Below are 23,578 nucleotides of genomic sequence, written 5' to 3' on the forward strand. Positions count from 1 at the left end.
TTTGCATGCATAGGTATATTGTTCATCAAATCAATACTAAGTATTCACAGATATGCCAAAGTAAATATCCATTTAGATGGTCACATGAAATTATTGATATAACAGACAAGCTACTATTCACAACCATGTTGTGAACATATTTAATGTTTCAGTCCATAAAATTAAAAATAAGGATGTCATTTTTAGTGTACAGATACAAATAGAATAATGCTCTTTTCTTTGATCTAGTACCTCAATTGTATAAAATTCTGGGAATGGTATAGAAAATCTCTAGTAAAATTGACAGAAACCTAAATGCAACAGACATAGTGGAAAACTTACACTAGATGTAGTGAAAAGGGTGCACTAGATGTAGTAGATGAGGTATATCACATATAATAGAATTGTCAAACTAGATATAGTGGGAAAGGTAATATCTTCTACAGTCATGAATTGAACTTCAATGATACTTTTAGGAACAGAGTTGGGGTTAGTGAAAATAGTGACTATGTCTAGAAAAGGGGGAAATAAACTGAGAGATATTGCTTCACCTACTCCAAATAATTCAAGGAGAAGTTAGCTAATAAAGCAAACTGGAATTGAATCACTGCTCAATCTAAGATTAAGAGAAAAATAACCAATATGATAATATGGATATTAAACATGTTGGGCCATCCAGGAAGAATTAGTTAGATGAAACTGTATGAAAAAAACAGAGATGATCAAATGAATGTAGTGTAGATCTGGTTTGTGCTAGCAGAAAATAGGTGATGAGAAAATTAGTTGAGACAGCTGACACCTCAGACTCATGTCTTCATCATTATATTGAATAGAAACATACACACATGTATGCATATACATACGTGCACGTGTGTAGGCACCAAATATGAAAACATTTCAAATAATTTGAATATGATAATTAGAAAATATCTAAAAATACTAAAGAATTAATGAAGTGTAGAAAGATGGTTGAAACAGCAAAGCAATAGCTGTTACTGCCATGAATGTGGTGGAAAAAACAAAATTAGAGACACAGTTTCTGGTGGCATAACTGATAAAAAATAAAAATGGTTGTATATGTAGATAGCGTTACATTCATTTATTCCTGTAAGATGGATCTGTAAATGAAAATTGTGTTTCTACAGTTGGATGCCCTTCCTACTTCTATTTTATATCAGTTCAGAGGGACACAACACCATCATCATCATCATCATCATCATCATCATCGTTTAACGTCCGCTTTCCATGCTAGCATGGGTTGGACGATTTGACTGAGGACTGGTGAAACCGGATGGCAACATCAGGCTCCAATCTAATTTGGCAGAGTTTCTACAGCTGGATGCCCTTCCTAACGCCAACCACTCAGAGAGTGTAGTGGGTGCTTTTACGTGTCACCCGCACGAAGGCCAGTCAGGCGGTACTGGCAACGGCCATGCTCAAAATAGTGTCTTTTATATGCCACCCGCACAAGAGCCAGTCCAGGGGCACTGGCAATGATCTCACTTGGCTTGCCGGGTCTTCTCACCATGTATGTAGTAATAGATCTTGAACTTATGACCATTTTATTGATTGTCTATTACTTTAAGATTAGATCATAATAATACAATGAAAATAATGAGGAAGCTGCTGTCAAACTCAGAAATTAAAATGTTTTTGAAACACCAAAAAAGTAATATTCCAGACAGCTACTTGTTCAGATAAGATAAAATGTTTAAAATGTTTACTAATTAAAATCAAACATGAATTGCAATCAGTATAATATCATCACTTGAATTTAAATTCCAAGTGTATAATTTCACATAAAGTTAATATAGTTTCCTAGTTACATACAAATCACATGCAAATTGAGGAAAAGATACAAGTCTGTTGTTATTTAACCTGAGGTTAGTCAAAACTGATGACATCAATGACATGGTTTAGCAGTCGAATAATTGAAAACGATCTACAGCTCTATCGGTTATACTATGTCTCTATCTTGTAGCAGACCATTCTACAGTATTTGGGGTACCAAACACACTGCACATATTGCTTTTTTCTCAACTGTCCAGTCTGTTTTTGCATAGTTTTGTTCAGAGTCAACCATGATCAAGCTGTAATCAGCTCGTCTTATCCCCAAACACATTGTGCCCAGTACTACATTATCCAAAGCCTTTTCTTTTAAGATGTTAGAGTGTGATCTGAGAGAGTTCTGACTGCTATCTCTAGCAGGTCTTGCTGCTGTATAGAAGATCTATGGTGATGTGGAACATGTTGCATTTGATCACAGTATGGTAACTGTATATTAGTATGTATCTTAGCTCAACATTTGGGAATTAATAAAGCTATTGATGATGATATTTTTGTCCACGTTGACTGTTGTATATGTTGTGCCCAGACTTAGGATGGTTTTGTAGAAAATTTCTGGTGTGTTCTATATGTGTCTGAAGGTTGTTTTCCCTAAAGGAGTAACTGTAAATGAAGTGTCACTTTAACTGATATATTTGAAATATGACATTCAGATATGGAAACTAACAAAACCAGATGAGAACTTGGTGTTAGCAATCTGTTTATAAACACATTCAATGACCAAAGAAATCTTAGAATGTGATATGCCAACTTAATATTTCTGAGCTTATCAAAACAATTTTCAGCTATAATCCATAGAGACAAAGAATGAATCTAAAACGAAATTTATGGTAATTTTCTCATGCTTCATTCTAGTCATGGAAAATAGATTAAGCATGACTTAAGGCCTGTTGCTCTATTTTTCCTGACTAACAATAAACAGGTTCCACGCCTTATTCATTGTTGAGCAGTTAGTAGGAAAAATGGCATCCAGTTCTGGAAAACAGCTGCTTCAATATTTCTTTATTGCTAACCAGTACACCACTCACTACTTTCTCTACTACCATTCATTATAGCCTGCCTGCTTACTTACCTACCCATTCCATTGCCCTCTCACTCCTCTTGTTCTGGGCCTCTTCTATAACACTCTTTCTCTGGTGTTGGTGAAGGAACAGATGACATAAAGTAAAGAGGACATGACAACCTTTCTAGTGCTGGTTCCACTAAGTAAAGTTAAGAGGAGCATCCAATAAGAAGCCATGCCAAAAATGAAACAAGTATGACATCCTTCTACTCATCTGAGAGGGTAGTAACTGTAGATAATTACTGACTCAGACCATGATGATCTATGTGAACATGGAAAAGTGGATGTACAAATAACAATAGCGGTGGTGATGAAGATGATGATGCTGATAACAATGATGATGATACATCTATGCTTGCATCAGTCAGAATTGCTTGTATTTTTTATTGAGTGAGTGTATATCATGGTTCCGTATAGTTCTTGCTGCAGGAAGTATATAGAACTTCCTGTACACACATGAAGTTCACACAACCGCAAAGTAACAGTACAAGCATCATTTTAGGAAAATTGAGGTAATAGCACAATGACAACCATGGTACCCTTCCCAGTCACAGCACCTCCATAATCTCACAGCCATATACTAAATATATTAAAATGAATTTACTAGGAATTTAGGAAAGATGGTGAAAAGAAGGGAAAAGTACAGTGGTAAGTAAACAGATAAACTATTGCTAATAACATAGTATTACAGTATCATTTAATTTTGTCTCTCAATATTCTGAGTTTAAATTCTGTTCATGTTGACTTTATCTTACATTATGCACTCTACTTCCTATATACACACAGAGGGTTATTAAATTATATATTATGTAACTGGGCCAGTTTAATTATCTGTACATTAAACATAAAAAAAAAACTAGGCCTTGCACCTCCTCAAAAGAGAAATAAGATCAATATAAAATTGATGATGATGATGTAAGCATATTGATTAGTATGCACATCGGCACATTATACACTAATATTTATTAGTATTCATATTTTCAAAAGCTATATGGCTCATATTAATTTTGAAAAATTATTTTCCTCAAATTAGACAAATGTACAGACATACATAAATCTAAGAATTCTGCTAAAATTTATGCTCCATAAACAAGTTAATATTTAAACTGAATCATCAGTTTCAATGCAAGACTTATTGATTTCTTGGAACAATAAAATTCCTTAGTTTAATATCTGCAGTCATGACTTATAGGGAGACACAGCTGTATTTAACAGAACACTGGCCAGTAATAGTTGAGCTGCAGCTAATATTAGAAATGATTATTACTAAAATATTCGATACAAATGGGAGATACTTCACACTTCACTTGAAATGCCTTCTTTTTTTACATTCTAGCAATATAAATAAACACAAAGAACTGTCTTTCATGCCAGAGGTTTAAATGTAGTTGCAGGAGGATCTGAAGAGAAATGAATAAAATCTGACATGAACAACTCCAAAGACTACTTACTCAGCAATACATTAGAATTAATAATATTCATTTCTAACATAGACAAGGCCTCAAATTCTTGGGTGAAAGTACAATCAATTATTAGATCATTATTTATTTCATTGACCTCTAAGGTCAATGAAAGATGGAAAATCAAAGGAACATAATTAAACATTGTGTGACATTTTGTACACCACATAAAATCAAATTTTTGTAGTAATGATAATACATTTAATTAAACTAAACCAAACAGTATTTAATTTATTTCCTTATTCTCATTTCTACAGTCCTTCAAGTCAGTGACTTATCTTGTAGAAAATGTTGAACATGAATATATTTTCCACCTGTCATTAAAAGTTCACTGCAGCCAGTTCAAGAAGTACAAAGTGTTCTATGTATAAAACTTCAAGTTTATTAAGCAATGTAGTTGGTAAGGTTTGAAGCCTGTAAATTGATATGTGTTTGCATGAGTAAGTGTGAGTGTGTGTGCATATATATCATCATCATCATTTAACGTCCGTTTTCCATGCTGGCATGGGTTGGATGGTTTATCTGGGGACTGGCAAGCCAGTAGTCTGCACCAGGCTCCAATCTGATCTGGCAAGGTTTCTACAGCTGGATGCCCTTCCTAATGCCAACCACTCCAAGAGTGTAGCGGGTGCTTTTTATGTGCCACCAGCATAGAAGCCAGTCAGATGGCAATGGCATCAACCACGTTTGGATGGTGCTTTTTATGTGCCACCAGCACAGGAGCCAGTCAGGGGGGGGGGTGACTGGCATTGACCATGTTTGGATGGTGCTTTTTACGTGCCACTGGCACAGGGAGCCAGTCTGGTGGAACTGGCATCGACCCACGTTTGAATAGTGCTTATTATGTGCCACCAGCATGGGTGTCAGTCAGGCGGCACTGGCACAGGCCACAACTACAATTTCCATTTTGATTTCAATCTTGATTTGATTTTGATTTTGATTTTACTTGACTCAATGGGTCTTCTCAAGTGCAGCGTATCACCTGATGATTCAGGGGTACTTTTAAATGGGCTGGTTATGTGACACTGGTACAGGCTATGGCTGTGACCTCACTTTACTTGCCGGATCTTCTCAATCACAGTATATCTCCAAAGGTCACGGGGCCTCCCTCACTGGGCCTCCCTCTTCTACAGGTTCCTTCCACTGTTAGGATGTGACATTTATTCACACAGCTCTCCTCATCCATATGCAGCACATGACCATACCAGCACAATCGTCTCTCTTGTACATCACATCTGATGCTTCTTATGTCCAACATTTCTCTCAGGGCACTTACACTCTGTTGTGTGTGCACACTGACATTACACATCCAACAGATCAGACTAGCTTCATTTCCATGACTGTCCTCAACAGTCATGGCCCATGTTTCACTGCTGTGTAGCATGGCTGTTCGCGCACATGCATCGTACAATCTACCTTTCACTCTGAGTGAGAGGCCCTTTGTTACCAGCAGAGGTAGGAGCTTTGCCCAGGCTATTCTTATTCTAGTGGCAATGCTCTCAGCGCATCTACCCAACAACAGACTTAGTCACCTAGGTAGCATAAGCTAGCAACTACTTTTAGTTTCTCCCCCTGGCATGTGACAGAATCTGTTTTCTGAACATCTCTGGTGTTTATTGCCCCTACGCATTTGCTGCACACAAACACTATCATCCTGGTTAACCTTCCTTTGATATTGCTGCACCTCTTATTTGTCCGTAGCTTACATTGGGTATATATTCGGGAGTTTCTACCGACACCTTTTCTACAGATAGAGCAGGGCCATCTACCTGAAGGGGTTTGTGATTTGTCTGCCTTCCTACTTACTAGGACTTTGGTTTTTGCCACATTGACTCTAAGGCCCTTCAATTCTAGACCTTGCTTCCACACCTGAAATTTCTTCTCTAGTTCTGGGAGTGATTCAACTATAAGAGCAAGGTCATCAGCATAGAGGAGCAGCCTTCTTGAATTCTCCTGTTATTGCCGGGAGGACTATGATGAATAAGAAGGGGCTGAGAACTGATCTTTGGTGAACCCCTACTTCTACCCAGAATTCTTCACTATACTCGTTACCGACCCTCATCTTACTGACAGCACCCCTGTATAGCTCTTACTAACCACTTGTCTATCCCTAGTTTCCACATTGCCCACCAGGTAAGGGATCGGGGGACCCTATCAAAGGCTTTCTCCAAGTCAACAACAGCCAAGTACAGAGGTTTATCTTTGGCTAGGTATTTCTCCTGCAGTTGCCTTACTAGAAATATAGCATCAGTGGTGCTTCTATCTGGCACAAAACCAAACTGCATCTCATCTAATTAGTTGGGCTATGACCCTCTCTGTGACCTTCATCACCTGATCCATCAATTTGATGCCCCAGTAGTTATTTCTATCTAAAGCATCACCTTTACCTTTATAGCAGTTGACTATGGAACTACTACACCAGTCACTGGGTATAACTCCTTTGTGAACTACCTGATTTACAATACAGGTGATTAAACTATAACCCATACCACCAGACATCTAGTGATTCCTGATGGGCCAGGGAATTTCCCTGACTTCATATCCTTAATTGCTTTATCTACCAGGGTACTGTCAATTTGGGTAGCTGGTCCCTCTACTGGGTCAACATTTGGCAGGCTCTCCTCCTCCCATTCATTCTCCACATTCAGCAGTCTTTCATAATGGCATCTCCAAGCCTTTTTATTTGCAGAATCATTAAATGCAAGTGCATCATCATCCATGCGGACACATTTCTCTCTTGTGACATCACAATTCTCTTTCACACACTGTCTTACAATCCGAAATACTTCAGTTCTTTGGTCCTCATGTTGCTGAACATTGGCAAACTTCTTTTCTGCTTCTCCTTTGGCTGTATATACCTGTCTCCTAGCATCCCTTCTGACTATCTGGTACAGTTCCCTGCTACCCCCACTCTTCCAGGTTTTCCAGGCCTGTTTCTTTGCTCTAATGGCCCTTTCTACAATATTATTCCACCACCACGTTACCCTAGGTCTGGATGGGACTTTGCACCAGCCACAGATTTGGTCTGTGGTGCTCAATTAGCTGTCATGCAGGAATTTCCAGTTACCCTCTAAGTCACAAGTCTGTAGCTCCTATTCCCTCTCATCAAATTTCTCAATGAGGATGTCCCTAAATCTCTGACTATGTGAAAGGTTCTTAAGCTTCAAATCCTTCTTTTATGGTCATTTCAAAATGTAACCACATGGGCAATTCTTTTCATCCGTCTTCCTTTTCTCTTCGACTTTCCTCCGTCTCCTGTTTCTGATGAAGAGCTTTGCTCGAAACATAAAACTACCTTTTTTTTCTTCATTGAGCATCTGCTAATACTTTGCATGTACCATGTCTTTGTGTTACTGTTTTTTTCTTCTGTTCTTCCTTTTTTTTGATTTTCCCCGTAACTTAGCGGTTCGGCAAAAGAACCGATAGAATAAGTACTAGGCTTACAAAAAATAAGTCCAGGGGTCGATTTGCTCGACTAAAGGCAGTGCTCCAGCATGGCCACAGTCAAATGACTGAAACAAGTAAAAGAGAGCAAAAGAGTATAATCCTCCTTGATTGTGGCCATACTGGAGCACCACCTTTAGTTGAACAAATCGACCCCAGGACCTATTCTTTGTAAGCCTGGTACTCATTCTATCACACTCCATTGCTGAACCATTAAGTTAGGGGATGTAAACACAAGAACATCAGTTGTCAAGCAATAGTGGGGGGACAAACACAGACACACATATACATACACAGTCATGCATATACACACACTCACACACATATATATATATATATGACAGGCTTCTTTCAGTTTCTGTTTACCGAATCCACTTACAAGGCTTTGGTGAGCCTGAGGCTATATACATATATATATATATATATATATATATATATATATACATATTATAGTGGGCTAGGCCAGTTTATAGGGTTATCCTGGGGTTCTCACTCATAAGAAGTTTAGCCTTATGGTGTATCTTCAGACTCCAAACACTTCTGGCCTGAGACCGCTTTAAAATGCGGAAGAGAAAAAACCCCTCATTTTTAAGGGTAAAACACTAGGTGATTATCTCCCTTTCCCATTGATCTTCAGCCATGTTACCATATTGTGGTCACCAAAGTATCACGAAGGTAAACGATTGTCTCCCTTTAGCACTGGCTGTTGGTTTCTGGCTGTGGTGCTGCCATGCAGATTCCAAAAAGCCAGCAGGAATTTTCTAAAATTTAGCATGATCCAAAAATCTCCGTCCTGGAGTTCAGGATGCATCCCTGGCATGAGCGAGTCTTTAAGGGTCCTCGTGTGTTTGGCAAAGCATAACTTGCACCATTTTGTCCCGTTGATGTAGGGGCCTGGGTTCTTGAGTATTTTCCATGCGATCGAATATGGAATCTCTTTGTCTTGTAAATGCCAGATATGGCTGGCCAGTGATGTCATGTATTTCCTTCCGGGACACTGAAGGAGGACAGATGCCTCCTCAATTTATCAAACATTTTCAGAAATGCAGCCAGTGCTGCAACATCCATAAAAAACATGTCTGTTTTAAAATGATTTTTCACAATGGTATCTGGTTGGTCTGAATTTTCTGATCAATTTGAACACTGAAATCCCAAAGGATGACTCTGGACAACTTATGGTAGTTTGTTCTTAACAACTGTCTTTGTGAGGGATGTTGTATGTGTGGCAGATTGACCTTTGTAGGTACTGAACTCCTCTGTCATGCCATTGCAAGTATTCTGTTAGAGCCAGTCATTTGCATCCGGAGATTATGTAGTTGATTGTCTCTGCATATTTTCTGCATACATGATACGATGGGCTACTTTCATGTTTCAGAACATTATGCTGGTAATTCTTAGTTGGAAGGCACTGATACTGAACAGCAATAATGTACCCCTCACTTTGTGGCTTCAGACCAGAGTACACCAGCCACCAATAGATCACTGTCCTTGGTTTTATTCACGTATTAGCCATGCAGTAGTTTTTAGTCCATTCTTCCTTAGTGTACTGAGGCTGGTTTGGTTGACTATGTTTTTTTGTACACTTTGCCTTTTCAGTTAGGGGGAACACTTTTTTCAGGCACTGGTTCATTTAGCTGCATTCCCTGAAGTTGTAATATTGTATAATTTGTCAGTAAGTGCAACTTTAAGTATTTTCCTGTTTCAGAACTAGCTTTAACATCCAGTTGTTTGCTTGTTGCAGGTAGGCAGAAAGTTTTATGGTTGCAATTTTCAGAGAGAGTTGATATTGTATTTAACTCCTGACCACCTTCTTTTCTCAGAAGGTATGTTTTGAATAATATATATGATACACTGTTGTCAGCTTTCAAATTTTGACACCAACTTGGTTAATCTCAGAAACTGACCAGTTAATAATATTCTTTTCTACTCTAGGCACAAAGCCTGAAATTTTGAGGGAGGGGGCCAGTTGATTAGATCGAACCCCAGTAGACAACTGATATTTAATTTATCAACTCCGAAAGGATGAAAGGCAAAGTTGACCTCGGCAGAATTTGAACTTAGAATGTAAAGACAGACGAAATACTGCTAAGCATTTCGCCTGGCATGCTAACAACTCTGCTAGCTCTCCACCTTAAATTTTATAATATTGAAGCAGTATTTGATTACAAGCATGACTAATGTGCTTATGGTCTCAATTTTGTTTCTAGCATTCAACTCGGTTTTCAGAATAGCTTTTACTCTCCACTCCAGTGTTCCTTTCTAATTTTTTCTTTCTTTAGTGAGTGTATAATCCCATCTCCTTCCTAAACATCTAGGTACTTATAGCTGCCTTCAGGTTCTAATTCATTTATTTTGATATCTCTATCAAGGGTGATGTTGCATGTATTTAATAGTGTTTCCCTTGACAAAAATAGCCTTGATGTATTTATCAAGCCCAAATTCCATTTTCATGTCATCTCTAAATTGTTTAACTTCCAGTTGTTGATCACTTTCTGCAGAAATTTTGAAGTCATCCATAGAGAGAAAATGGTTGATAGTTTTTTCATGCACCTTATACCAATAATTTGTTACATTCAGCAGTTTACAAAGAGGATATAGTGCCAGGCAGAATGACAAAGGAGATAACAAATTTCCTTAGAAGATCCCATGATTAATATTGTCTTAAGAATTTATAGTTGTAGTGACTGTGCTGAGAATCAATGTCATTTTCCAGAGCTTCAAGATATGGGGTAAAAAATTTCTAATTATTGATGAAATTTTGAATGTCTACAGGCATTCCACTATCCAACTGTGAGGAAAACTATCAAAAGACATTTTTGTAGTCTATCAAGGCCATTCAAATACTTTTTATTCCTGTTGCGACAATCATCGAGAATAATTTTATCAATTAATAGTTGAATCCTGCATCCACTTGACCCATGTTTACACTCTTTTAGTTTATCAGGAAAAATGTTCTGGAGGAAAGTATGTGTATTCTATTAGGATAGATGTACATTGTTGTAAGAAATGTTATCTGTCTGTAGTTCAAAAGGATTTTTGTTTTGTCATTTTGAGAGCAAAGAAGTGATACCATTGAACAGCCATTCTGGGATCATTTATGGTTCCTTCATAATTATGTTAGCTTTTTATGTGAATTTGTAAAAGACACTAAGCCAATAGTTTGTGATTTCCATTTACTTGACTCTTTCAAAGCAAGTTTAACATCTGCATCTTCTTTCCATATTTGCTCTTCTATAAGCTCAGTCTTGGTTTTGTCTGTTAATCCATGAGGCATCACAGTTTGGTTCCTCATTTTACCCACACTTTACTCCAAAATGTACTTCTTACTCTGAAGGGACTTCTGCTTTGATTTTGCTCTTTTCTGTGTGTCTATAGAATTCCTTTGGGTTATTTTTTAATGTGTTCTTATCTTTAAAAAATCTGGATCATTTTGCAAAACAGCATATGTGCACAGCTTCAGCACAGTTTCATTTTATCTTCTCTATTACTTCAGCAAATTAGTGTTGGGACTCTAATTCATATGACATATTGTTTTGTCATTTGTGTTATTATTGGGAGTCGTCAGAAGGTCACAGTGTTCCTCATGGCAATATTTTAGACTTTGATCATCATCATCATTTAAAGTTCATTTTCCATGCTGGCATGGGTTGGATGGCTTGAAAGGAACTAGAAAGGTCAGGATCTGCAGGTTGGTTTCTACACTTGGATGCACTTCCTAATGCCACCCACTCCACAGAGTGTACTGGGTGCTTTTTGCATGGAACAGGCACCCACACCAATGCTTTTTACGTGGCACCTTGATTGATTCATTTGGTAATAATTTGCTCTACAAGTCCTGTTAGTTTGTGTGTCCTGATATCATTATATATTTCTACTAAATTGTTGGGAATTTCATTAACATGTTCCTCTGCAATGATTTGATCCCTAGTTAGTATAATTTAGGTTGTTCCTTATTGTGTATGTCAAGTTATTTCTATCAGTTTTTCTGCTTGTATTCTCTGGGTTGTTTCTTAAATCTAATTCTACATTTTCTTTCATTTGATCAATTTCAATGTCAGTCAACAGTTTTATCATCATTATTAGATCAGAGGATGACAAAAATGGTATTCAGAAAAAGAATGAGGGTGATAGTTTTAGATATTGCTGGCATAGGCTACCTTTCATTCTTTTGGTGAACGAAGGTGAATAAAATAAATAGATACTGGGGTTGGTTTTAAACTGTTCCCTCTCACTGGACATTTGTGGCTTTAGATCAGTATTAAAAATTAATATTATTTTTATTATTATCTTATGATAATTCTGCATGTCATTGTGTTACTTAACCTGTCAGTGACACTTTCACATGATTAAAGAAAAAGAGGGAGAAAGAAAAGACAGGGAGAGAGGGGGAGGGGGAGAAAAAGAGGGAAAAAAAGAAGGAGAGAGAAGCGTAGAGGGAATGTAATTGTAATGCTTTCACATGATCAGATGAAGGGAAAGAGAGGAGGAAAAAAAGAGAAAAAGAAGATAATGTAAAGAGTGAGACAGAAAGAGGGAGAAAGAAAAATAGAGAGAAAGAAGTGTCCATGACATGAGGTAGGGAGAATGTAATAGTTTTAGCAGAGGAGTGATGATCTGATGGTGAGGTTAAAAAAAGGCAGAGAGAGAGAGAGAGAGAGAAAGGGAGAGAGAGAGAAGGAAGATGATGGTGGTGGTGGTGATTGGATTGTGAAAAGTATATTTGTCTTTTAAATTGAACTAAGTTTTTTTATTATATCACCTATCACTTAATGCATGTGCATCAGTGCAATTTCGAGAAATATTCATACTTATTTATGTGGCAGATATACGCAATTTAACTAAAGGTTGTATCATATGTATAGCATATTTATTTAGTTTATGGGAAAAATGGAAAAATAAGAGTGAATATTTATTCTATGAGAGCTGTGTATTAAGTTTGTAAAATGGTACATAAAGTATATAAAGTGTGTGTGTATATATATATATATATATATATATATATATATATACACACATATATATAAAGTGCATTAAGTAATCATTGTATTCCAATTTCTTTCACTTTTCAATGAGTAGCAGATGAGTGACTATCTTTCGATACAGACACAACACAGGCTACACTATTAGGTTTTTGGGATAAAGCTTTCAGAAATAACCCAATAGGTTTACCATTGATTCTGTGAAATATTCACAGGTCTTGCTAGTTATTATTATTATAATAAAATCTGGTGAGCTGGAAGCTTTGTTAGCACATCAGACTAAATGTTTCTTTCAGCTCCTTATGTTCTAAGTTCAAATCTTGTCAAAATCAACTTTGTCTTTCATACTTTCAGGGTTGATAAAGTAAACTCTCAGTCATTGGAATTTGATGTAACTGACTTTCCGCTTAACCTGAATATTGCTGGTCTTGTGACAAAATTAGAATAAAGAAGAACAAGAACCACCACCACCACCACCAGTGGTAGCAAGAGCAGAGATGGAGTGGTAGAATCACAAGAGCACTGGAGAAAAAATCTCATAGTGTTGAATTACAATGCTTTATGTTTGGAGTTCAGCTCTGCTTTCATCATTACAGGATCACTATAATAAATTTTAAGTTTAGAAGTGGGTTTGCTTGTATCAGCTAGCCCCACCTTTCAAAACTGCTGGCTTAGTGTCTAAATCTGAAAACATTATTCTTATTCTTATAGAGAACAAAGACAAGGAGATGCAACAGTATTAGACTAAATTTGTTACTGGATTTACTTTCACCCTAATCCATCACATTTTAAGATCAAACTCCAATGAAGTTGATTTCACTTTTCATCTCTCCAAAACTTCTAAAATATGTACAAGATTTAATTCTCCAGCTCCTGTCAATTTGTGATGCATATGCCAATGTGGAGAAGAAATTTTAAAATGATGTTTCAGTCTAAATAAAACTTCTCCATCATTTCAAATTATAACAGTTACTTTCAGTGGAAATCATCTTGCCTTTCTAGAGTTCATCACTTCTCTGTATGTATAAAAAAGAGAATCACCAGCAGCAAATAACAGCCCCACCTTCAACAATGAACTGGTTGTTTATACTCAAAATAAACACAAATAATTCATGCATAAAAACCTGATTCAGATTGAAAATCATTTTTTTTTCTTTAATTCAAAACATCCTTGTTCTTTCATTTCTAGTAAAAAAAATAAAGTAATTTCCTCTTTTCTTCTGATTTATTATTATCATTAAAACTATTACATGCTGTTTTAGTTAATAGGAATGTTGTCTTGAGGTTTGGTGACACCACCTCTCCTCTATCTCAAGAATCTTTCGTAGGATTCTTACAGAATACAACATTGCACTTTTCTGCCTGTTGTCAATGCAAGTCTCAATTCAATATCCTTCAGCTTCTTAGGTGGCATTTTGGGTGCTGTGCCAAGTGCATCAGTTACCATCAAAATAACTGTTGTCATATTTTTTCACAATCTTTTCCTCTTGCTGATTAGGTCCTGATATTTATCAATTTCCTTAATTTCTTTGGCACCCACTCTTTTAGCATGTGATATTACAAGTCTATGATTTTACATAGTTTGCTTTTTTTTTTAATCCTCTATCTCACTGGTCTTCTTGTTTTAATGGTATGGTCAGAAACTTGATGCCATTATCAATCAGGTGAAAGCAACCTGGATGGGCACTATCATTATTTTAATAGTTCAATGTTTTATAACATTCATGACAAAGTCAGCAACATTTGAGAAAGTACAGGCCATCAAAGAGCGCAGTTTATTATTCGTATTGTACTGTGATGCTGAGCTAACATGACAGGTTTTCAAACAAGGATAGTTTTAATAATTGGAGAAAAACAAAAACAAAAACACATGAACACAGCCAAGGGCACAGAGATTCTGTGTTGAAGTACAATGATTTTTAAAGGGAATCTTATGTTGACAAGGAGTCGATAAAATGAGTGCAGGGAAATAGGAAATACTAGACTGAAGTACTGAACTGTGTTGTGGCCATGGCAGTATTTCTAGCTGAGGGAGTATTTCTAGTGAAGAGATCATAGGATTTAAGCACGATGAAAATTTTGGGAGAATTATGGAACTTATTGGACAATTTGAGCCATTTCTGATGGGCCACTCAAAAGATTTGGCATTCTTGGAAGTGGTAAACAGTTATACTTATCACCTTTTGTCTATGAAGAAATTGTTCTGTTGATGGCAAAATATGTTAAGAATAATATAGTAACAAAACTTAAAACGTATTACTCAATGTCTTTAGAATAAACACCAGATTGGACTCATGTTGACCAGTTAACAATTATTGTATGTTACATTGTTTCTGGAAAACTGATAGAAACTTTACTTTAACTTTACTACAGATTGGTTATAAAAACACTCAAGTACTAGCTACATTTCTATTAGAATTTCTTTAAAAAGAGAGTATAAATTTTGAAGACTGCAGGAAGCAGTCCTATGACAGTGCCAGTAATATGTCAGGTCATGACACAGGAATGCAAGCCAGACTTAAGGAAAATAAGAAGCTGGACATGGTCAGTTCAAACTGACCATGTCCAGCTTCTTACACTTAAACTGCAATGTCATTGTAAAATTAAACAGATACATCATCAAAATCTTTAAGATACAATATAATGCATGATTAATTCAAAACAATGTGAATAAATAAGCATTACATTAGACAGAGTATTCTGAATGCTAAAGGATTTATAAAATCATGGGAAGGAAATGAAAGAGTACTAACTTTGAAATGTTTGACATACACTTGGTCAGCAAGAGCTAATGTTATTGAAGCCCTCACTGATGGATGTATCCAAAATGTACTTTGTGATATTGAAGATGATTTGGAACAAACACCTGAAGCAAGATATGAAGTTCAGACATTGGTAGACAAAATAGGTTATCTTGAAACTTCTCAGCTGGCCAACATCTGGAATATAATTCTTTCACTGTTCAACAGTACAGATAAAGCCTTTCAAGGAGTTGAAATTGATCTGAATAAAGTGCTGGATTTAACTGATTCATTGGAAAATTTTCTGAAATCACTTCAGGATAAGTACAGAGTTGGAATCAGATGCTAGAAACAAACTATAAAGCAACAGTAGATATGCCAAGGAAGAGAAATAAACATGATGTAAATTCAACATCAACCTCAGAGGAAGTTGTTTTTTATGTAAGAGAAAAATTCAGATGCAGGATATTCAATGCCCTTTTAGATGAGTTCTATTGCCTTAGGGTCACCTGTAGGGTCACCTATTAATCAGTACATGACTAGTTCAAAGTCATAGTCAACATATGTGGCTTACCAGATGCAGAGATAAGACTGAAGCTGAGAAAGTCATCATTATTTTCCTCTGTGATTTTAGTATTGTTTTCAGAGAAATTGTAGTTTGCAACCTTTTGCAAGATCAGTTCATATATCACTCCATCTCAGCAGACACTTTTAATCCATGATGAAAGCTTGATGATACCTTTCCAAGTGTTAATATAACTCTTAGAAAATAATTGAGCTTGATGGCCACTAATTGTTCAGAAAAGAAGCTATTCAGTAAATTGGGACTGATAAAGATTTATCTGAGAAACATGATGACCCATGAAAGACTAAGTGCTGTGCTTTTTGAACATAAAAAAAATGATACAGTTTGGAGAATTCATTAAAGATTTTCCAAATGCCAAGTGAAGAAAGAAGGGCATTTTGTAAGTATTGTAGTAGCATTTAGTGGTAAGGTAGTAAAATTTGCTGATATTTTATGTAACTGTAATGAGTGACCAGAGTGATGCACTACTGCTATGGTTTTGTTGTCATTCGCTCACTGCAAATTGCTGACAAGTGGATGAAAGTTTGTTAATATTCTTATCATCTTTCTGGGAGAATTTTTCATTTAAACAAAGAAACGTTATCAGATGTTGGTTATATATTTTGAGGAAGGAGGTATAATGAGATGTTATGCTCTCCCTACATAACTGCCAATGTACTGTAAGCAATTTTTTACAAGTTTGTGCTGACAGACTATCATGAAATTTTGGCTAGTTTTCAATATTTTATTATTAGTAATAATTATTGCACCAAATGGAATTATGTTTTTCTAGCTTCATTGTCTATGACACTTGATCTCCCATTTGTAATATAGCCACATTAGACACAGAAAATTTTTGATATGTTTAAAAATTAAAAAGGTACATTTTTATACACCAGCAAATATGGTAGTTACATTGAAAAACAGAACTACATGATAAAAATGAAAATTCAAAATAATGGTGAGTAATGTGTGATTATTATCTTTATGCTTGAGTATGCTAATTTACTTAGGTATTTCATCATGATGTTTGATGACAATAAACCTCAAATCTCAAAAATCTTTCTTAGGATTCTTGCAGAATACAGGCTGGTACTTTTCTGCAGGTTGACACTGCAAGTTTCAATTCCAATCTCATTCAGTCTTTTAGGGAGTACTTTAGGCATTGTGCCAAGTACACCATTTACTACAGGAATAAATGTCTTGGTCTTCCACAGTCTCTTCAGCTCTCTGGCTAGATCCTAGTATTTCTCAATGTTTTTGATTTCTTTGGTATTGACTCTGCTATCATGGGGAATTATAAAATTTATAATCATACCCTGTTTATTTTGTCCTCTATGATCATATTTGGTCTTCTTCCTTTAAAGGTATAGTCAGTTTTTATGGGGAAATCTTACAAGAAAATTGTCATTTTCTATCATAGTCTGGTTAATGTTCACTTTTTCTGTTGTTTTGAAGCCACACACTTAACTAACATCCTAATGTACTCTTTTGCCTTCACAATCGTGTCTGCACTTATACTCTTTCTGTGCTAGTATACTGTACTTATTCAAAAGCTGATTGATACTTTTGCCTCCTTTCCTGTAGATTTTAAATTTGGTGTCAGACTGAATTTTGTTGATCTTTGTCTTTATCAGATTTATTCTAAAGGCTTGTTCTTGAACAGCGATAATTAACATTGCTGTCCTTCATTTCAAATTCCTGTCTGTCAAAAGTATTCTTTCTTTACTATGCACAACAGAGATTTTCAGACCCAGTATCACAGTAGTGATTTCTGTGTTTATCTTCTGCCAACTTCCTTCCTTGGTGGGTAGAGTCAGTTGGTATCACTTTTAGGGTAGAGTGCATTGTGAGCAGCTTTCTAGTTCTTCTATCCAAGTTCTGTAGCTTGACCTTTGTCCATTTCAAAAATGGAGCAGAATATCTCAATATGGGTATAGCCCATGTACTTATGGCTTTAATGATGTTCCCCACACCATTTAATTTTGTTTCAAGCACCTTCCTTATTCTCACCTTGTACTCTTTAGTAACTTTCTCTCTCATTTCTTCTTCTTCCATTATCCTATCATCTTGTAGTACCCCAAGGTATTTGTGCCCTTCATTATTCCACAGCAATCTGATGATGTTGTCTTGTGTTTACCTTCCAGCCTCTCTTCATGATTAGTGCAATGATGAAGAGCAATGGAGAGAATGAGACCCCTTGGAAAATGCTCCTGTGTGTTTCCATGTTTCCTAACAATTCATTTGCACATGTCAGTTCTACTTTCCACACTCTCATTGCTTTCTCCAAAAAGTTTATTTTCTCTTTGATTCCAAGTGTCCTCAGACAGTCCAAAGAGCCAGCTGTGTGGGATATTGTCATAAGCCTTCCTATAATCGATCCCTCCAACAACTAAATTCTTTTATATTATGTTGGACTTCTTTGGACTTCTTTGTTCAGTTGCTTATAGAATTTTCTTTTGTTGGTCTTGAAGAGTCTATTTTGCTGGTCAGATTTGTTCTCCACTGGTATATATATATTTTTTGCCCAACACTGCTTTGATTCTTTGTCTTAGTTCCTCTTTAACTACTTCAGTTCTTTGTGTCTTATGTTGTGCTTCCTTTGCAGTTTGTTCTTGTATCTTAACCCTCATCCTCTTCCATCCCAGGTTCCTCCTGAGCAATTCAAGTTGGTTCTCAAGCCTTCCTTCTCATCATGGGATTTTGACTTTTCTTTTTCTTTCACTTTTAACCCTAAGAGTTTGCACAGCTACAGAGGCTGTGCAGTACGTAAGGCCATTTAGATCAGTTATGTTCATGCTGTAGATTTTCGTTAATAATCTATCCATCTTTTTCCCTATTTAGATAGTTTTCCTATTTCAATTCCTCTCAAAGATGATAGCATCTTTATTTCACTATTCGTGCCTCATTCAGTAAGCTCCTTTCTTCCTTTGTAACAGTCTTTCCCTCCACAAAGTAAAGTTTACCATCATCCAAGCAGCTGTTTCTTTTGTGGGAATTTATTTTTCTCTCTACAAATCCTTGTTTTGCTTTTTGTTCTTCTGTTCAGGGTAATCATGTTTACTCTCTTTCACTATTGGGGAGATCTCCCATTCCAACTGGGATAGCCACTGCCTTTTTATGATTAAATATTTTGGTCTAGAAATCTTTGGTCCATGATAGGGAACATGTCTTTCTCTGACATCCTGTTTTGGTAGGGCTATAGTTATTTGAGTCCATTTTCTCCTAATTTTTGTAGTAGTGTATAGATACCAACCAGGTCCACCATACTGCACAGTGGAGCACTTGCTGTGTGAGAGATCTTCACTTGGGATTTGGGTCACATGAACACAGCTGTGATGATTTTTATTTGGAATTACACTCATAAAAAAGGCTGTGTTAGTGAGTTGTCACAACCTGTGTTTTTATCAAGATACCATCTCTATGGGATTCCCAAGCCAGGGTGAAAAGGACTCTCTTCCCTCAGTGTAGATTTATCCCCATGAAGACATTCTCTGCCATTTTTGTATATGTGATATTCATTATTATTGTTACTGCTGTTACTGCTGTTTAGAGCTGTAATATTTCCATTGGCAGTACTAATACAGAAATGCTATCTAGATGACCACTGACTCCTCTGAGTTCATCCATCCTTAGATGGGGCTTGTTTTGCTTCTTGCAGGGTGACCAAATAACAAGAAAAACACAATCTTTACAGAGCCAGCTCTGTGGAATTGCTCATTATTATTCTGTCACTTGATAAATATAATAACAAAACAAATCTAATTTGTATGTTTTTAAAGAGTTATTTTATTAACCAGCAATGTTTTTTTCACTCATATAAGCCTCATCAATGCAATAGTAATCACTTTATTGTGCATACACATGTGCATGTACACGCATTCATGTCCTGGTTCAACATCTATGACAGTGCTTCTACACATACACACAAACAGCTTGTATAGTGCTGCTACTACTACTACCACCACACACACACATCTGTAAAAGTGCTTCTGCTCTTACTAGTACTACTACTACAACTACTACTACTATACAACAGGCACAATCAGTGCTACTATGCACACAAACAACCTAGATCATGTTTAAAGGAAAGCCATTCAGCTGAGTATCAAAGACTCATTGAGAGACATACTGCAATCCGATAACCATGCTGTTTTTTCAATCTGCTTCTCCTTTGGCTGCATCTACAATCATGCATTTTGTCACAGTTGTTGATGTAAACAATCATATCACAATCAGCAATCTTAGAGGCCAGCACAAGTCATGGGATACACCTTTCCTTCTCATGATTAATCCATATAAAAACTACAATCTTAAGAAATAAGTGAAATAATAAAATATAGAGTTCAATGAAAAAATAAAATCATAGTAACATTCACTAATGCTTGTTATCATCTTTTCACATCTTTCTGTCTTTTAGCATATCGTTTTCTGCTTTCATGATCTTAAGAGTGTTCTAAAGTAAGACTTGATGTCTATTCTCCAACTGCATTGTATCTAGTCAAAGATACAATGAAATACCTACAATAGGATATAAAATTCATGACTTTGGTCTTATCAGTGTACTTGTATAATTAATACTTATCAAAAAGTATTTATATTATCTCATTATTATTGAGGTGTGAAGAATATAAACTATCTCAACAGGTAGGGATTCTATGAATAATTTTTACCAGTTTATGATACAACATCCATGCCACTGATCCATACAGAAGGGTGAACAATATTTTGTACCTTACTTGGCTTATAATATGCTTGTTGTTCCACAGTTACTCTCTTAAAATTCCTAAGCATAGTTGGTTAACAAATGAGATTTAATAAACAAGAGTTGTTTCCCATAAAAATTCATGCCAACAATTTTTGAACTGTCAGCAGATGTATGTCTGTAAAGTTTCATGGTAAATATAAATTCTCACAACCAACACTAGCGCTAGTCATAAAGCAGGGACCATTTATGAGTCGGACAAACTATGGTAAGACAGTTAAGTACCTTTCATCGAGACATAACACATTAAAAGCAATAAGTATTTGACCTGTAATCATATGACCAGTAGATCAATACTTTAACCATATAAGTTGGCTTTTAGACAAATTTCTATGATAAAAATAAATAACTGACAATAAAAACTTTAAAAGAGGAATTTCATATGAATTATTCTCAGACAGAGTAGATTGGAATTAAACTTTCAGCACTGACTAAAATATAATCTGTTCATTTATTCATATTAAAAATACAATCTTATGGCAAGCTTGTTTGTAATGAATTTTTCTTTAAAACAATTTTCATGTCATAAGTGTAATAATTTTATTGATGCCAGTGTTTTTTTTTTCTTTTTCAAATCAATATTAAATATCTGGTACACCATCAGCCAATCAATAACATTATGAATGGAATTTCAAGAAGGTAAGTTAATCATGAATGTTTAAAGGTTGATTGTGGAAAAACAAATATCTCATAATCTAAGCAAGGTACAAAGTATGTAGAATTGTTAGCCTGCTGGGTAAAATACTTAGTCTCTCTTTACATTCTGAGCTAAAATTCCAACAAGGCCAAATTCATTTTTCATCCTTTTGAGGTTGATAAAATAAATACCAGTCAAGTACTGGGGTTGATGTTACCAGTTAACTACCTTCATTTGTATCTAAATTAGAAAGAATCATTAGAGGCTCAGAAAAAAATGCATTATGGTATTTCTTTAGACTTTGCTTTTTGATTTCAAATCCTGCCAGGGTTATTTTTGCCTTTCATCCTTTTGTTAAAATACCAATCAAATACAAAAGTTGATGAAATTGGTTAACCACTCCCATCAGAATTGCTGGTACATGCATGTATATAAGTGTAGAAATAAATTCTACTTATGAATTCTCATTAAAAATATATAAAATAAAGTTGCATGTTCTATTTGTTTATTTTTCTTTCTTATTTATACTAAAAACATTTTGTTTCATGCTCCTTTGACAAAGTAAAATATGCCTTTTTTTTTTTGTTTTTAGATAAAATTGCCAATAAAAAGGAATAAAGTGGATTGAGAATTCAGTCTATTCTACCAATTATATTTTACTGAGGAAAATATAAACATAGAAGAAAAAAGAAAATAATGAAACCCATATAAATGTACTAAGAAAAACAAAGCAGAAAAAGAATAATTTAGTAGGTAGGTTAAACTACCATTTCAAGTGAACATTTGGTTTATCAAAGAAGCAAAACTCAAGTTGTATAGATGATATATTTAAAAATGAAAAAAGTAGTGATATATTTCTCTAATTAAAGAAAAAAACCCAACTACCTCTTAACTTGATTCATGAGATTCATAATTTTATCATAAATAGATAGGTACTTTTAAAAGATAGCTATTTTCAACTATTTGCAGGCAAATATCAATGCTTCTATATTAAAGTTGATAAAGTCAGTTTTACAAGAGACAGATTATAAGTGTTACTTTAACTTTTGCAAAAAAATATTTGAATCTTAATAGACAAAGAAAAATATATTGTTGAAGTAATCAACTCTGTCTTCTTTCTAGCATAAAAAAGTTGCTTTGATGTGTCCAGACCAACTTCCTTTCAGGGAAATGATACACCAATATAATATATTTTCATTAGATGTTGACTGGCGACCCCATGACATGTCTGGTATCTTTTGAAGGCAATGTTCCCTCCAGTGATGCTGGACGGCATTATTGTTACCAGAGAATGTCTATGTTGCTTTGATCTACATGGTAGCATCCCCTTTCTTTTTCCATCATCCACGCAGCCACCATAATAAGCTGAGAGCAGCTGTAACTACTCCAACCATGTAGCAAGGATTTCATTTTAACCATTGCTGAAGATTTGCTCTCAGTTTTGACCTTTCTCTCAGATATATCTTCCATATTCACAATGAAGCATTTTCTCTTTCACCTTTCCTTTCTAAATCCAATACAAGCCAAGAAGGACATTGTGGATTAAGCCACAAGCCCATGACATCCTACCTCGATTGGGATGTCATACACTATACGCTGTGACCTTCATTCTCACCTCACCTGGTTCTCCAAGTCTTTCCCATTTTATACTCTTCCTTTCATAAGTTACACTCCATAGTTCCCAAGGTCCCATTTTTTGTCAAGTCAAAAGATCAGGGCATTGCATTGCCACTGCAATATGGCTTGCGAATACAAGGGATATCTTCAAATCCACTTGCTCCTTCCAGCTTTTAAGTACTATGCAGAAGTCTGGGTATTTGATAAATAATAATAATATGGAAGATCTCTCTTTCCCTTTCTCCTACAAATACCTAGCTAATGTGTTAAATTGTAATTAACTTACATTTAAGAATATGAAAATTATTAAATTTCTAATTGATGTATCATATTAATTTTTAGTAAAATTATTATTGTTTTATAGACTATTCATCTCCTTTGCAGACGTTTAATATCCGATGGTTATCAAATGATTTAATTTCTGAATGTATATATAATACTCCTGCTAAACTAAAGGTAAAAACATTACAGTTCACTGGGCCA

The 23,578-nt window shown here is 35.5% G+C and overlaps 1 protein-coding gene and 1 long non-coding RNA gene across 4 annotated transcripts in view; one reads left to right on the forward strand and one right to left on the reverse strand.

Annotated features, from left to right (window-relative positions):
• LOC106876459 (caspase-7) overlaps positions 1-23,578 on the reverse strand; it is a 360,978-nt gene that overhangs the window by 152,129 nt on the left and 185,271 nt on the right. The gene's annotated exons all lie outside the window — the stretch shown is intronic.
• On the forward strand, positions 2,692-23,348 carry LOC106876460 (uncharacterized). The gene is made up of 3 exons (XR_001410251.3): positions 2,692-3,535; positions 21,446-21,480; positions 22,071-23,348. It is a non-coding gene; the product is annotated as an uncharacterized LOC106876460 (long non-coding RNA).

Source organism: Octopus bimaculoides, chromosome 7, assembly GCF_046866305.1.
Source record: "Octopus bimaculoides isolate indiv1 chromosome 7, ASM4686630v1, whole genome shotgun sequence".
NCBI lineage: Eukaryota > Metazoa > Mollusca > Cephalopoda > Octopoda > Octopodidae > Octopus > Octopus bimaculoides.